The sequence below is a fragment of the Ipomoea triloba genome, chromosome 12 (genome assembly GCF_003576645.1).
Source record: "Ipomoea triloba cultivar NCNSP0323 chromosome 12, ASM357664v1".
NCBI lineage: Eukaryota > Viridiplantae > Streptophyta > Magnoliopsida > Solanales > Convolvulaceae > Ipomoea > Ipomoea triloba.
In genome coordinates, this window is record NC_044927.1 from 20,917,042 (window position 1) to 20,931,601 (window position 14,560).

Sequence of the window (14,560 nt, forward strand, 5' to 3'; positions counted from 1 at the left end):
GGTATCAGTATTTTTGGTCTTCTATCATCAAGTTTATATGACGTAAATATAAAAGACATTTTAATCTATTAAGTTCTAAGTGTTAAGTCTTTTTTAATTTTTGTGGTTCTAGATTTATGTGTCATTCTACTTTTATTCATTTTTTCAAAAAAATCACAAGTTTACTTCATGGCAAACCTAAGTCTAGTGCATATGTCTATCTCATAAAAATCCACAAGACTTGTGATTCTATTACCAAGAAGAAATTATTTTTTTGGAATTTTGAGTGGTTAATAACGTATATTTTAATGTCATTTGAACATATTTGTTGATGGACGACTAAAAATAATCATAACACAATAATGTTGGGACCAAAAAGGATGCTTTGAAAAAAAAAAAAAAAAGTGGAATGATTACACATATAAATTTATGACCAAAAAAAAAATGATTTAACACTTAAAATTGAATAGACCAAAATGCCACTGTATTTAAGGTCATTTAAATGGTTTTGTTAACGGATGCCAAAAATAATCATGTCACAATAATATTAGGACAAAGCGAATATGTTTTGAAAAAAATGATTAAAAGTTGACTGACACTTATAAATATGTGACAAAAATGAAATTAACTCTGATTTAAATATATTATAATTTATTAAGCCTTACTTCTGAAAATTAAATACACGCGACAACTGTGCATGTGAAATATTTTTTAAATTTTTTTTTTATGTTTTGGGTCAAATTTTTTGATTTCTTATTCACTTTTTAAGGGTGTACAATCGGTCAGTTAGCCGATCTGTTTTAACCGAAATGTTTAAACAACCGTTAACCGAACTAAACTTTGTATTACCGAATCGGAGTTTTTTTTTTTATTATTAATCGATCGCTTAACCGACTAACCGAACTTTTTTGAGCTAAAGTTTTAAATCCTAAAAATAATACCTATAATAATAAATTCAATTAAAATAATACATATAATAATAAATCCATAAGAAAATATACAAAAACAATACCATAACAACACTACAAATTTATAGAGATTTTACATATTAGATTATATATATATAGATGAAAATTTTTGTGCATTTATATATTTATGCGTAATTTTAAAACAATCTCAACTATATTAAGAATAACATATTTATTCTTTTGTCATACTTTACGAATTTAGCTCGAGTAACGAGACATAAGTTATTTATAATTTAATTTTGAAATAATTAATTTAATATTATTGCATAAGATTTATATATTTAAAAATTACATAAAAATTCGATTAAACATAAAAAATAATTTTAAAATTAATTTTAAAATGTTAAAACATATATAAATAAATAATAGTTAGATTGATCATAAATAGTAAATATATAGTTAAAATGAGACAAAATAGTATTTTATTTCTTTATTTTGAAGTAAATATAAAATTACACAGTATTAACAGACGGGTCGGTTGTAACCCGGATCTACAAATCAAACTTCGCATCTATATATACACTTCTCCGTCTAAACCCTAATGCCTCTTTTCATCTCAGCGAGAATCAAACTTTGCATCTATATAACTTAATAACTTCGGTCCCTTGCCGCCGACTTTTTCCACCGAAAAATTTTGCTTGCTTCTTAACAGTATGATAAGTTTATTCTATCAATAGCTTCTGTACTAATTGATTGTTCTAGGGTTTTCAACTTTTCATCTCTATTCTCCATTTATTTATATCCATATCTATTAATGTTAGGTTCTTATGAAAGCATGAAATTTTCGTGATTTTTTCTTTTTTGAGTACTATTGAAATTTTCGTGATAGTATATATAAATTGGAATTATCAAGTTCTAGAAGACATACACCTCTCTTTTAGCCAAGCTTCAGTCCTATCTAGGAATGGCAATTTATCCCGTCGATGGGAAAATTTGATCTCAACCCTGATATGGGCAGGTTCGGGAAATTTTTTCGAGGAACGGGGACGATATCCCCGCCCCGACCCTGATCCCTGATCCCCATCCCATCCCCGATTCCTCAAAAAAAATACATAAATATAAATATATATATATATATATATATATATATATATATATATATATATATATATATATATATATATATATATATATATATATATATATGAAAAACTGCATCTTTGGTCCATGAGTTATACCTAAGTTCTGATTCAATCCTTGAGTTATGGTTTTATCCGAGTTTAGTCCCTCAGTTATTTGCGAAGTGCCAAGTTTAATCCCTGACTGTTAAATTTGACGGAAAAATTAAAAAATATTTAAAATTTGAGGGGTAAAGTAGGAAATTCACATTTTATTCTCTTTATTATATCAAACCCACTTTCACAACATTATTTTTCACTTCTTAGCATCTTATTTCAATATTCTTCAATTTTAAAAGCATTTCAATAACTTTAGTATGACTTGTTAGGAATTTGACTCTCGTATAACAAACTTAAGACTTAGCACAAACAAAGAAACATTTGATCATTGTCTTCAGGCGTGTGAAACACACTATCCAAACAATTTTCGATTTTCTTTACTAAGCAACAAATGTAATCAAACGATTTAAAAAAAAAATACAAATGTAATCAAACCTGAACTTTTGAGATACAAAATGATTTCAAATTCCTCAGGTTGCTTTTATTAGAAATTTACCAACGGAATAACTTGAGATTTGTAGTATTTAAAAAATAATTATTTGGTATGCAATATTTTAGTTAATAATCGTTTTTTTAATTTTCATAATTGAGTCTTAGGTTACTCATTCATTTATCTGATTTTTAAGAAGACATATGAGGTGATATAATATAATTTTCATATTTTGTCGTGATATATGATTCTTGATTAAGTTATTGCAGAGCCTACGAAAGAATTTTACGTACTAAAAATCTCAAACTACTCCCTTGATTTGATTACCTTTGATGTTTAGTAATAGAAATGATAAACTTTTAGGATGATGTGTTTCACATGCTTGAATACAATGATCAAGTGTTTGTGCTAAGTCTTAAGTTTGTTATACGAGATTCGAGAACCATGTTCCTAACACGTCATACTTAAATTATTGAAATGTTTTTTAGAATTGAATAATCATAAAATAAGATGCTAAGAAGTGAAAAATAATGTTGTGACAGTGATTTTGATATAATAAATATAATAAAATGTGAATTTTCTATTTTACCCGTCAAAATTTAAATGTTTTTAAATTTTCCGTCAAATTTAACAATCAAGGACTAAACTCGCAACTTCACAAATAACTAAGGAACTAAACTCGGATACGTCCATAACTCGGGATTGAGTCGTCACTACCATTATTATAGGGACCAAACCCGCAATTTTTCCTTCTATTTATATTATATTTATGTATAATATTATAAAATAATCAAAAACTCAAGTCAAAACCTTGTGGTCTAGTGGCACCCAGTTGCACTCTCATATGAAACAGTTGTTATGGGGTCCACCTTACAAGGTGAACCGATGTCCATATTCACAATTTTAGAACTCTATGTTCATAGTTTTTGAACTCTATGTTCACAATTTTTTAACATTATGTTCATAATTTTTGAACTCTATGTTCACAATTTCAGAGCTCTATGTTCACAATTTCATAACTTTATATTCAATAGTATAACACTTTTTGAATCTATATAACAAAATTATGAATATAGAGTTCTAAAATTGTGAACATAGAGTTTTTAAATTGTGAACATGGACATGTGTTCACCTTGCAAGGTGGACCCGGGTCTATAGCATAATTTGCCCATATAGAAGGGGTGAGTTTGAGTCTCAATGGAGACAATATTGGCTCTTTGTGATTCAGTAGCTTGAGAAAGTAGTTATAAACAGATACTGCATTATAACAAAGTCAGTAGTATTCAAAAAGAGCAAATTGTCATTTTGGTCCACTGACTATAGGGGTCATGTTAATTGCAATCTACGACTTTCAAAACTGTTACTTTCGTACCTTAACTATTCAATTTTAATCAATTTTGGTCACTTCGGCAAAATTCGCCGAAAAATCCTAAATCCTAAAATAATGAGGACATTTTAGTCATTTCACATCTTTTTCATTCTTCTTCAGCAAATTCTTCTTTTATTCTTCTTCTCTGTCGAAATCTAGTAGCTTAGTGATCTCAACTCTCCATAATAATCTGGGAAATCAGAAACGAAACTGATGTCCGTTACACCGGACTAGTCAACACATGATATCATATCAATAATTAAGAATTACATCCATCAACGTCTATCATGTGTTGTGATTCTTAATTATTGATATGATATCATGTGTTGACTAGTCCGGTGTAACGTACATCAGTTTCGTTTTTGATTTAGCAGGTTATGATGGAGAGTTGAAATCACTAAGCTACTAGATTTCGCCGGAGAAGAAGAAGAAAAGAAGAATTTGCCGAAAGAGAAGAAAAAAAAGATGTGAAATGAGCGCTCATTATTTTAGGGTTTAGGATTTTTCCGGCAAATTTGACCGGTAATTTGGCCAGAGCGAATTGTATAGTTAATGTACGGAACTAACAATTTTGAAAGTCATGAATTGCAATTAACATGACTCCTATAGTCGTTATACCGTGGACCATGGTCTACAATGCATTGTGGACCATGCACCATGACTGATACTGCAGTTGTGTTGAACGGATACTGCAGTTGTGTTGAAAGGAAACTGCAGTTGTGCGGAACAGAGGCCGTTTCATCCGCTTGGAACTGTAGTTGTGTTGAACTGATACTGCAGTTATGCTGAACGGATACTGCAGTTATGCTGAACAGATACTGCAGTTGTGTTGAACTGATACTGCAGTGTGTTGAACTCATCTGTTATGCGCAACTGCAGTTTTCTTTCAACAAACTGCAGTATTCATTCAATACAAATACATTATCAACCATAATTATGGTCCACAGTATATTTAGCGATAGTCAGTAGACAAAAATGACAATTTGCTATTCAAAAATAAAAAACTTTTCTCAAAGCCCTAGTCCATCTCTGTCAGTCCACAGTCTTCACGCCGACACGCTCTCTCTGCCTCTCGCGGTCTCACCGACTCGCTCGCCATCCCTGCTTCCTCACCAAGTTGGCGTCGTCGTCCCAAGCTAGCTGTAGCGACGTCGCCGTCGCCGTCCCAGCTTTCTGCAACTCAAAACTTGAAACTGCTAGGCGATGCTCCTCAAAATTTGTATTACGAAATCCTGCACAGGTACGTATATTTTACTCTTTTTATTTTTAATTTTTCTGGTGTTTTGTTTTTCTTTCTTTGTTTCTTTTCATGTTTAGAAGCTAAATTCTAGAAATTATGAAAATTGTAGACGATTAATTTCAAACTCAATTCTGGGTATTTGATAAAAAAAGGTGGCTAGTATATAGTTGTTAATTTGTTGTGCAAGATCAGTAGTGCTGTTAGAAGTTCGTATTAGATAGTTTGATTTAATTATGAAATGTGAATGTAGCCAAAGAGGTCTAAAAGCAAAATAGTAATTAGTAGTTAGATGATTTTGAGAGTGTTGCTGTGTAATCTGGAAGTGTGAGAGTGCATGATGCAACTTATGTTTTCATTCAAAAATGTGGCTAGGAATTCCTGTCCCCAAAAAATCCCAGCGGGGATGGGGATCGGGACGGGGACAGGCAATATTCCCCATCCCCTTCGGGGAACATGGCAGGGACGGGGAATGGGGATTCAATTCGGGGACGGGACCCCACTCCCCGCCCCCGTCCCGCCCCGCCCTGCCCTGTTGCCATTAGCCCTTTCTCACTCTCTACTTGACACTCCCATAAATTTCCTAATTCACATAGACAAACAACGAGACAAATTCTTGAATCTTCACTCACCGGAGTCACCACTCAGTCGCTCACGGGCCACGACCTCACCCTCACGCAGTCACGCTCATCGCCCAGGCACACTCTCCCAGACTTGCTCGGTTCCTCCAACTCTCCAAGGGTTCAATAATCAAAGGTAATTGACTAATTTCTATTTGTTCACTTTGAATTTTATTAAAAAAATCACTTTAGACTATGGTTTTTGAATGTGTTATGAACTATGGAGTCAGACTTTGGACTCAAATTGTCGATTGTGACTTATTATGATTTATTATTTGCTATTTACTATAATTTTATTTATTGTTGAATTCTGGATTGTGGAAAGTGTCGATTTCGGTTACCAAAATAACCTATTTGGTTTCAGTCAGTTACGACTTACGAGCATTAAAAAAACTCAGTTAATCAGTTATTGGTTGGTTATTGACTATAGCCTACTGTTAGACCTGTAAATCCAGTAGGTTTGGCCAAATGCCATGGTTTTGGTGTGGCAAAGGGTTTTACCGTGGCATGACTTAGAGCCAGTCGACTTGGTTGAGTCGTGGGTGGACGACTCGAACGAGCACGTTTGATGGTGTGTAGCTCATGCTAAGGTGCGAAGTTGGTCTGTGGCCGAAGTACGCGGGGCCTTGAAAAGCTTAGGTTGCGACGTGCTTGGGTCCCAATGCCTTGCAGGTTGGGCATAGGTGCTGGCTGGGTGAACCAGTGTGTGCGGCTAAGTGTTTAGCCGGGTTTGGGCTCGGATGGTGCCTTGTTAGCACACTGTGGGCGAGTTGGTGAGCTAGTTTGCGAGATGGCTCAATGCAGCCCGGACTTAGGCGCATTGGTACGAGTAGGCGCGGTGCGGTATGCACGCAGCCGTGCCGTTGCAAGTAACACGGAGTGTGGCCCAAGTGGTTGGGCGCGACACGGTAACATTATGGTAATGCGACGCGACATGGGAGCAGTTCAAGGCGTGCAGCCTTGGCGCGGACTTGCGCGACGAAATGGGTGAGACTGTGGAGCAAGTGCAAGCGGTTGCGGACCAATGGGCCGAAGCGGTGCGTCTGGTTGGACTACGGTGCGATTGACTTGGCGGTTGGGCTGTTGAGCGATTTAAGGGGGGCGGTTTTCCAAAGGTATGTGCGGAGCATGTGACTGACTACTGTGGCCTGTGGCGGCTGCTGTGGCTTGTGGCGGCATGCTGCTGCCTCGGACTGCTTTACTTTGGTTTTGTTTATCTAGTGCTGCTGTGATTAGGTAATGTGATTGTGAAGAAAAAAGTTTGTGCATTCTTGTTCTATGTAGTTTGAGATTTTAAAATATTTTGCTGGGATGCTGCAAATAACACACATGCTTACTTCTGTTTGAGTTTCTGTTTGATTGAGAAGGGTGGTGACATTCCTTTTTCTTCAGCAAACACATAGATCTTAGTCTATCACTGTTTTTTTTTTTTTTTTTTTTTTTTTTTTTTTTTTTTTTTGTATGTTTTGTATCAACCTATAAGAAATATCTCATATTCACATAATATGTGGTCTACCAATAATATGGGTTCATACATTTAGGAATCTTGATATTTTGGGCCGAGAAAATGCAGATTACTTATTACATCCTCCAAAGGAGCACTTAGTTTTAAACAGTATAATATAATAGTATATAAGATGAATACTTGAATAGAGTTTTATTGAATAGTTGGTTCATAAGTGCTAATTTGCTATAATAATCATAAGTTCCTTTAATTGCCTACCAAAAATAAAGAAATAATAATAATAATAATAATAATAATAATAAATAATAATAATAATAATAATAATAATAATAATTAAACAACCAAGTTCCTATTACTTAGAATGCTGGGTTTTTAATACATTTGTGTAGTCTGATGGTAAAAATAGTTTGAGAAAATATGCATGTTATCTGTATTTATTACTTTAATCAGCTGTAGAAGCTGAAATGTGGTGGTCACTTGACTTGTGTCTGTAAATAGCTTTAGATACCACCTGGTTTGCACACCAATTTTGCGTTTGATGGTTATGATGATGAACTTCAACCTGTGCCACCTGATAGCTTCTACTAGACTAGAAGTCTTAACCTGTTAGCATATGCTGAAGAGAAAGGATAGAACCATAGAGGTGACACAGGTTGAAATGTTAGCCTTAATGGTAATAGTTTCATGAGGGCTCAAGCTCTAGTTTCAATGCTGGTGATGATTCAGATGACATATAAGAGTTAACTTACATGTGCTCATAGTTGTAGAGCGTTTCATGTATTCTGATATGGTTTGGAGCTTTTTTTATTTTTTAGTCACTTACAATGCTGGAAAACAAAGTTTAGAGGTTCATGCCAAATAACAATTATATTCACTTACGGGGGTTACTGATGCTTAAGCATGCTGTGACACTTTTTGTGTTTTCCTGATATGTTGATTTCTCCAGAAGAGTTATGGGGTCAAATAGGCTTTAAAATGCAAGGCTGCCTCTGCCTGACAAGACAAAGGAGTAGTGGCCAATGAGGATTGCTTCTTTTTTGTTGAAATAGTACTCTGGAATTCAGAAGGGTGTGTTCTAATCTTTGAGAATCAGGGAAATCATATAAATGTACTACACTGAAACTTGAAGCAGGTTCTGTTTTTAGTCTCATATCTGAATGCTGATCCTTCATAGGTTTTTCTTTATCCTGTTTTCATTGGTTGGGGGAGGGCGGTACATTTTCATTTGTGAGCATGTTTAGCACTCAAGCTTTTTACCCCATCAGAAGATCAAGATGAAGGATACTGTTGAACTAGAGTGAATAGGTTTCCTCTCTTGTAGATGGCAATGGCTCTTGTGTACTTGCGGGAAACTTTATTTTGCAACTTGTTTGCTTGTGGAATGGTTTGGCTAGAGAGGCAGTGTAAGAAAAATATTGGCTGCACTGGTGTTCTTACATTCATGGAATATAAAAATGCATGCTCTTTTCCTGTTTCTAGTTTTCTGCATCCATTTGCCTATGCTGTAAAAAGAATACTGATTTAGTCTTCTCACTTGGTCTTTTCAACGTGTTAGTAGAATGACTGATTAGAAGTCATCTTTTTTGGGGACTGCATTGGATGTTGAAAATTGCTAACACTTGTCGTTTTCACCATTCCCTGGACTGGTCTAACTAATTTGCTAATGTATTAGTTATTGTTTACCAGGTGTGGGATCTTGGTGGGCAAGAGAGGCTCAGGACTTCATGGGCAACCTACTACCGAGGAACTCATGCTGTCATTGTAGTCATAGACAGTACAGTCAGAGCCCGAATTTCGATTATAAAAGACGAACTGTTCCAGCTGCTCCCACATGAAGATTTGCAGAATGCTGTTGTGCTTGTATACGCGAACAAGCAAGACCTCAAAGAAGCCATGACTCCTGCAGAGATAACCGATGCTGTTTCTCTCCACAGCATTAAAAACCACGACTGGCACATCCAAGCCAGTTGCGCCCTTACTGGTGATGGCCTCTATGATGGTTTGGAGTGGATCGCACAGAGAGTTACTGGCAAAGCGCAAAGCTAGAGGCGTTCAAAGGTACCATAAATTACTTGCTCTGTAACCATACCATCCATTATAATGAGATTTAAGTAAACATGGAAGCCCGTACTACAATGTTTCAGTAAGGAAGAAATTCTAGGGAAGTGTTAAAGTAATCCACTTTTGAAATGAATTTTCATTGATCCCACACTGTTTGTTGTAAAGAAGAAATTCTAGTATATATGAGGGAGTTTAGGGGATATATATATATATATATATATATATATATATAAATATAAAGGAATCCATGTTTGAATAGGATTCCTCTATTTACGGGCGTATTTGGTATGCTGAAATAGGGGTAATAATAATAATAAATAATAATAATAATAATTCTTTCAAAATAATAATAATAATGATAATAATTCTTTCATCAGTCAACAAGACTTTTGGCATATTAGTAGACAAATTAGCCACCCTAATCCCTTATTAAATTCATTTGGTCTGATTAAGGGCCTAACCTAGCCTTCATTTTTGTTCTCTTGGTTGGTTTCGGAAACAATTTCTGCAGCAGCTTCTTGCATGTGAAGACTACATTTGTTTTGTTCCTTCAAGTTCCAGCTCTGCCTTCTCCTTATGCCTATAAATAAGAGAAACATCCCAAGCCTTCTTCAAAAATCTTCTTCCTTAATTACATCATTTGCTTTGCATTTCTTCTCTTCAGAATTCATTCAACCAAAATCCTGTACATCATTATGCAAGGTGGACTCGGGTCTATGTTCACAAATTTAGAACTCTATATTTACAATTTTAAATTTTAATATACAAAATTACATTACTCAATATTCACAACTTTTAAACTTTATATTCACAGTTTTGTTATATAGATTAAAAAATTGAACATAGAGTTTTGATACTGTTGAACATAGAGTTATAAAATTGTGAACATAGAACTATGAAATTATGAACATGAAATTATGAAATTATAAACATAAAGTTTTAAAACTGTGAACATGAAATTCTAAAATTGTGAACATAAAATTATGAAATTATGAATATACAATTATGAATTCACCTTGCAAGGTGAACCCAGGTACATGGCATAACAACTGCCTATTAACAAGTTTTTATCTTCTAGTAATACCCAAAATCACTCCACATTAAATTATACACTTTTGTTTTCTTCACCCCAGGTTTCGAATTTTCCACCCCATTCCCATCCTTTTTCCTCATCCCTTCTTCTCTCTCTTCTCTTTTTCTTTTTGGGATGAAGGGAAGGGGACCCGGGACCAGGCTAGTGCCTAGGTCCCAAACCAGTAAAGAAACACAAAAGCATCTTCCTTCTCTATTTTGTTTTCTCTTAACCCCCAGATTTCCTCCATCACTCTCTCTCTCTCTCCCACCCTCTTTTCTCTCTCGCTCTCTCTCCCTCCTTCTCCGATCCTCTCATCACGCCAAGCCACACCACCACGGCCTCTCTCTTTCCCTCGGTGTAGCAAGCAACGGCGGCGACCTCAACTCCAGCGACGTCGATCAGCTAGCGACGTGAGCAGGTCGGTGACGACCAACGGCAGGACAAGCTTCAGCGATCGCTAGTTTCTTCCGGCGAGGCAGCGACGGCGACCTCCAGTTCCTCTCTGCGAGCTGACCGTCGACGCTTCTCACCACCGGCAGTGATCGGTGAAGCTTGATGGCGATGATGATGGTTTTCCGGCGGTCGGTTTTTCCTCAGGATCAGCAGCGGCGAAGAAGTTGATGAGATGATGGTATGATGATGTTTAATAATAATAATAATAATAAATTAGATTTGTTTGATCTACAGGTTCTCTATCAAGGGGGCTAAGATGCTATTAAATGTAGATGAAATCTTGACTTCTAGGGTAACAGTAATGTTCATTCACCTTTCAAAACCCTGGAAATAATTATTTTCATAAGTATTTATGTGCAAAATATTTTTAACCTCTCAAAAGTATTTCTAGGTAAGATAGATGTGCACTATTTTTTAAAACTCCAAAAATAATGATTTTTCGTAAGTGTTTATGTGAAATAATTTTTAATACCTCAAGTATTTTTAGTAATTGTGAATAATATATATGTTATTTTTAGTCCATCGGGAATGATATATGTCTGTCAAGCACAAATATATGGTCGGCACTCATTTTTCAATACTGTGTTTACACTTCAATGCACACGAAACCGTGAGTGTACTATTTCACGATTTGAATCAGCAGATTGAGCCCAATGATACATGAATCTGTTTTCACCGCATTTTTCTGTTAATGCAGAGGCTGTCCCGAAAACAATTCTGGAATTACCCAGTCCACCCATAGGAGAGCCTCGCCGCTTGAAATTTTTATAGCTTAAAGAAAGCTGGGAGCTACTTGAGAAGAAGGTTTTTCGTGAGGAGAGATGCCCCGATGACTTGAAAGAGTATGGCGAAGAGATAGCAAAAAAATGTGATGGACTACCACTAGCGGTGGTGATAATTGCTGGTATTCTGTTAGGCAAATCAGAAACTCGGTTAGAATGGCGCAATGTGATTATCAGTTTTAGTGATTTCCTTAGAATGAATATAGAGAGCTACCAGAGGTTAATACAATTAAGTTATGATCATTTGCCTGACAAAACTGATGCAGCTATGGATTGCGGAGGGGTTTATTGAGGAAAAAGGAGTGTTAACTATAGAAGTCATAGCAGGTGAAAAATTGTGTAGTTTAGTCAGTAGGAATCTTGTTATGGCTACACAAAGAAAGACGGATGGTCAAATCAAAACATGTCGTGTTCGCTACATGTTGCTCCAGTTTTGTAAGAAGGAAGCCAAGGCTGAAGATTTACTCTACAATTGAGATGACTTTACAATTCTATTCGAGGCAAAACATAACAATGACCGGAGGACATATTCTGGATTTTGCTTTGAAGAGATGAACACTTTAAAAGAACAGTGAACACTCAGACGTCGACAAGAATCTTGATGTTGGTTTCATTGATTTCATTGAATAAATCTTCAGCCTTGGCTTCCTTCTTGCAAAACTGGAGCAACATGTCGCTAACACGACATGTTTTGATTTGACCATCTGTCTTTCTTTATGTAGCTATAATAATTCCTACTGACTACACTACAGAATTCTTCCCTGCGATTCCGCCTATTCTCTCGCTCATCTCAAATCTCATATCGCCGGTGCGACTCACAGCTCACGACCTCAACCCTCACTCTCCTCAGTGACTCACGGCCTCATGTAGACGCGGTAAGTCTTCTGGTTTTCTTATTTTTATTGAATCTGAGTTGATCTATGTATCTTACATTCGTACAAATCGGTGGATTCTTATTTTTATTGATCACTCAGCCGCAAACTTCAGTCGAGCTGCTACTACATGCCTCCGCAGATGCAGTCGTAGCTCCGTCGACTGCCGTTAGTTGTGAAACAACAGCTCATCAGGTTCAATTGATTTAATTTGATAAATCCCTAAGTACGAAAGTTTGCCAAATTAATTTATGAAGTGTATGTGTATGTGCTTTTTGCTCAATGGTAGTCTTGACCAGTAGTCTTGGTCAGTGCCAACTTCCCCCCATTTTCATATTTGTTTTTAATTTTTTGAATTTTTCGGCTGAGATATTGGTATACATAATTACATTACTGAGATTAATATGGTTTTTGTAACTGTTTGTTGTCCTAATCTTGGGGTTTTAGTGTTTATTGCTGTCTTTCTTTGATTTTCTCAATTCTTCTTTGTGTTACAAATCCCTATGGTTATAACTAACTATATGGATGAGGATGATGTAAATATCTTTTCAATTATGAGATATAAGTGGGGTTCGGGGTGTTGTCTCTGAATTTCCCTATCTTCTCTTTTAAATTTTTTGGAGGCAATATGCAATTTATTAGCTCTGAGTTTGTGTGCTTATTTTTTGGCTTTCCTGTTAAGTTTAAATTTGCAAGTAATTAGGCAGTGCTGAGCTGGGTTTCCCTATTTCAAAGCTACGGTGTCTTTGTTTTCAGTGGTATGTGTTAAACTTATTTAAAAACTTATGATTTATATGTGATGGAATTGAAGTAAGAGGTTCAACACTTATGTTGTATATCAGCCTTGCAAGGTTTAAATTTGACCTGTTCTTTATGTAATGCTATGACTTTCTGGCTCAAAAGTAAATTGTTCTTCCCTATTTGGTATCTGGCAATCTAATTAACCCTTTTTTGTTACAGACACTAGTATAGTTGCATGTAAGCTGGGAGACAATTATGTGTGAGGTACAAATTTCAAAATCAATTTCCAGTAAATTATGAAATTGAAGGGATGAGTCAAGGGTGATCACAGTATCAAACATCTACATCCATATGCATCCTGGGGTCCCTCAAACCACCGGTCCCAAGAAGGATTTATTGAACCTTTCGTTCTAGTACAAATAAAGAATATACTTCTATACACGATATGACATTACAATACAATAAACTAACAAGCATTTCACACGGAAGGATATTAGTCTTACTGGGGGAGTAGTGGATCTGGTCTTGTTTCCACCATTTTTAACATTCTGAATTCCATGTAAAGCATTTCACACGGAAGGTTTTGAACAAGAGAGCCTGACCATACCTGATTTAGCCACTTGCCAACTACACAAGTGCATGATGCCAATATAAATTTGTATAATATTTTAGATGAATAAAACTTCATGTTCTTTTTACACATCTTGGCACATTTACATGCACCAAATGTTATTCTTAAGACACATTGGAGAACGACAAAGAAATGTAGCTAAAAAAGTTTCATATAGCCCGATTGCCTGTTCAAGAGTTCATCTATGCAACTTTCATCAAATATATACTGACACTAATACACATAGCACATACATTTCAATAATCAATATAAATTGCCGATAAGAAATGCACACACCCTACCATTCTGAAAAAAAAAAAGAAAAGCCAAGAGCTTTAGCCCACAGTTCATTTCATTGTTTGCTTCTAGACAAGTTTCATTTCCTAATTCTCTTTCTTAGCTCTCTTTCTCTTTCCTTTACGTGCTCCCTGGTGCAAATTTAAGATCCTTCTGTAGTATGTCATAGTTATGCATCCTAGGAGGAGGGAAGACCATTCATCTCAGCTGGTGAATGATATAACATGATATGAAGTACCCATATTTTATTAGGATGTTTTTTTTTTTTTTTTTTTTTTTTTTTTTTATAAAAAAGAGAATAGATTATCCATTTTTCTACCACATATCCAAGTTTGGCACCAAGAAATGAAATTCTTTCTAAAAAATAATTTTCAAAATTTCATTTGAAATAATAGTTCTTCATTTAAAAAATATCTTTCCTAA

At 35.3% G+C, this 14,560-nt stretch overlaps 1 long non-coding RNA gene across 2 annotated transcripts; it reads left to right on the top strand.

Moving 5' to 3' along the window:
* The first annotated feature begins 9,176 nt into the window (after positions 1–9,176).
* Positions 9,177–13,930, top strand: LOC115999641. 2 transcript variants are annotated; one of them, XR_004094013.1, is made up of 5 exons: positions 9,177–9,304; positions 10,441–11,013; positions 11,533–12,492; positions 12,592–12,684; positions 13,450–13,930. It is a non-coding gene; the product is annotated as an uncharacterized LOC115999641 (long non-coding RNA). The 2 variants fall into 2 exon arrangements; XR_004094012.1 differs by having other exon boundaries at positions 9,178–9,304; positions 12,592–13,930.
* Positions 13,931–14,560: the final 630 nt, after the last annotated feature.